This window comes from Alligator sinensis, unplaced genomic scaffold (genome assembly GCF_000455745.1).
Source record: "Alligator sinensis unplaced genomic scaffold, ASM45574v1 scaffold1509_1, whole genome shotgun sequence".
NCBI lineage: Eukaryota > Metazoa > Chordata > Crocodylia > Alligatoridae > Alligator > Alligator sinensis.
In genome coordinates, this window is record NW_005842711.1 from 490,034 (window position 1) to 493,563 (window position 3,530).

Below are 3,530 nucleotides of genomic sequence, written 5' to 3' on the forward strand. Positions count from 1 at the left end.
CGAGGACTTCTGTATTACTGACTGACTTGCCAGCTTTATGGCGGATGGTGAAGGTGATCAGCTCATGGTCACTGTCACCCAGCCTCCCTTCGATCGTTAGGTCGCTGATTAGGTCATCCCCAGTTGCCAGTATGAGGTCAAGCAGCGCTTTATCTCTTGTCAGCCCATAGACTTCCTGCATCAGATAGAGGTCATCCACACATGAGAGAGAACTTTGCGACCGCTTGGATTTGGCGGACTGCTCCTTCCACGAGATGTCTGGGTAGTTAGTCTCCCATGACAACCATACACTGGGAGAATGCAGCCTCAGCCAATTCCCTGGTGAACTCCTGGTCAAGGTCTTGACTCTGGGTAGGGGGTCTGTAACCAACCCCCACCATAGTATCCCCTGTGCCGTGTTCCCCACGGATTTTAACCCAGAGGGTCTCAGGTCGTCCACCATTGTGACACCCAGAACCAGAGGGATTAATAAGCAATAATATGTGCTTCTTGGAGGCATTTGGTATTTTGCCTAAACAGGTAATATTAGTTAATATTAGTTTATAAGTTTGTAAACTGCAAATGTAACTTGTCTGTCATAAATTTAACCAAAATGTTAAATTAACTGTTCATGGAACTGACTGGGCCCCATAGGCAAAGCTGTAGCTGTGAGATTAGCTGGTCTAACGGTTTTTTGCTCAGGGTTCAGCCTTAGCGATAAAACCTGGATCTAACTGCTAGGCACACATAACACATTCCAAGAAAGCATATCCCAAGAAAGCATATTCAATTGAAGTCTAAAAGGGGTTGGGATTTAGGCGGAGCGATATCAATTTCAAACCTAAAGGTGCTGCATCATAATTTGCTTATTGGATAAACCTGGGTCTGGGTAGTAACCTTTTATGATAATTTTAACACCTTTCAATCCCATAGGGTAACAGCTATAGGGCAATATTGTGAGTGACCCTGAGGCCAACAGATTAACATAAGACTAGGTAGAAAAACCACATGCATCAGGTGACCAGCAGGAAGGAGGGAACAGAATGGTCATTTCTGTTCCACGCCCGGACCCCAGACTCCTGGTGTGAGTGAGGATTGGATCCTGATCAAGGGACCTTCCCTAGTAATCCCTCTGACAGCGTCGATCATCAGGGATGCCTGACTTCACTTGAATCACTTGGCACGCACCTGGCATTGAGGGACTATCGATAAATTGCCAACCCGTGCCTGTCTATTTGTTGTTTTGAACAGCCCGGTGTGGCTAATACCCTCGCAGTGCCCAGTTGGCCTGTGACAGATTGATCCATCTATCTGTTATTATTATCTGTTGTTATTATTTACTATTAGCTCTTTTATACTGCCTTATCTGCTTATCGCATTTATCTTTCTGTTAACTGTTGTGTGTGTGTAAGCTATAATAAATTTGCCTTTATTCCACTCCCAGCTTTGCCTCCTCGATCCGAAACTGAATCAAACAGCCCAGTTGGCCTGTGATAAAATTGATACGCTCACAGTGCCCAGCTGGCCTGTGACACACCATGAGTGCCAATGTCAGTTTGCAGGGATGCGTAGCTTTCCTTGACATAGAGAGCTACACCCCCGCCCCTTTTGTCCACTCAATCGCTCCTGTACAGGGTATAGCCATCTATACCCGTGGTCCAGTCATAGGTGGAGTCCCACCAGGTCTCTGTTATCCCAATGACATCATAGTTATTTGCATTGAGCAGGAGAACAAGTTCTTCCTGTTTATTCCCCAGGCTCCTGGCATTTGTGTATAGACATGCAAGTTTCCCCTTGGGGCTTGCCCTGCCTACATTTTGTTCCAGGGCTGGGGCTGGGGTGGGATCCCTTATGTGCCTTGGCCTGCTGGCTTTGCAAGGGTTGCTCAGTGGGTCAGCAGTGGCGGTAGTCCCCCCATCCCCCGGCGGGCTTAGTTTAAAGCCCGGTGGAGCAGGTCAGCCAATGTGGCTGAGAAGAGCCTCCTCCCCAGTGGAGAGAGGTGGAGGCCGTCCCTTCCCAGCAGCTCACTGCCTCTCTCTCCAAAGAGCAGACTGTGGTCATGGAGGCCAAAGCCTTCCCGATGACACCAGCACCACAGTCTTTGGTTCACTACCTCGATCCTCCTCTCCCTCCTCAGCCCACAGCCCGAGATTGGGAGGATCAAAGAAAACACCACCTGTGCCCCCAGACCCTTTAGGCCCGCACCCAAATCTCTGTAGCACTTTATGACCCAGCTGGGAGCGCTCCAAGCTATGTCATTGGTGCCCACATAGATGAGGAGCATGGGATAGTGGTCAGTGGGCTGGAGGAGTTTAGGGATCTTCTCCACAATGCCTCGGATGTGGGGTCCCGGGAAGCGGCAAACTTCCCGGGCTAAGGGGTCAGGGCAGGAGATTGCCCCCTCAGTCCCCTCAGGGTGGAGTCTCCCACAACAAACACTTTGGGTTTGGTCTTGGGGAGAGCGGGGGCGGTAGCTGCAGTTGGGCCTGTGTTGCCTGTGGGAGCTGGCAACTCAGCAGGCTCTGCTGGGGCTGCAAGAGGTTCATACCTGTTGCAAAGCTCCAGCAGGGCAGGTGCAGTGGGCCTTGGGGCCCTTCGCCACCTTAGTCCAAGCCCTGGGCTGGACAGTAAAGGAGGTCCCCGAGTCCTCACTTGTCCTGGAGGGAGACTGTGGTCTACCCCCCGCTTCCCGGGGGAGAAGGGTCTGGCAGTAGGAGTCAATCTCCTGCTCACAGTCTCTAATGGCGCACAGTCTCTGGACTGCAGCCTGGGGCTCCTCCAGCTGGCATGCCAGAGACCCCAGTAGGGAGCCAACCCCACAAAGGGAGGTGGCCATGCTCCCGGGCCCCAGAGCCTGAAAAGGCGACAGGCAGCCCCCGGCGGCAAGGCGACAGGCAGCCCCTGCAGCCAAGAGCCAGGGGCTCCGTCTGCGTGGAGCTTGGAACCATGGGCTCCGACTGGGTGGCAGTCTCTGAGGCACCAGGTGGGGGCTGCAGACCCCGAGGGGACCCTCGGGGTGCGGCATGTGCCCATCCATGTCATACCGCTGGTGGGCTGGCTATGGCTGGGACTGTCTACCCTGGGGGGCTCACAGGCAGGGCCTTGGGCCCTCCCGTGCACTCTCCTGTGCAAACTCCATGCTAACTCATGTGCTGGGCCCAGAAGCACGCCTGTTTGTGCGGCCTGTTCACGAGGCTCTGGTCATGCGAATCCCTCGGGGGCTGGGCGAAGTAGGAGCCGGGGCAGGGGGCGTGACCCTCCTTGGCACACTTAGCCCGCTTCCAGCTGACTAGGTCCCTCCCTCCAAGGGCCCCTACTTACCTGCAGGCAGGCTGGGGCTCGTCGGGGGTCCTGGGGTCGCTGCTGGGGTCCCTAGGCTCACGGGGGTGCAGCAGGCTTACACCCACGCATCTTGCACTAGAGCTGGGACTCTTTTCATAGTTTCATAGTTCCATAGTTGGTAGGGTCGGAAGGGACCTGAGCAGATCATCAAGTCCAACCCCCTGCCATGGCAGGAAAGAGTACTGGGGTCAAACGACCCCGGCCAGGTG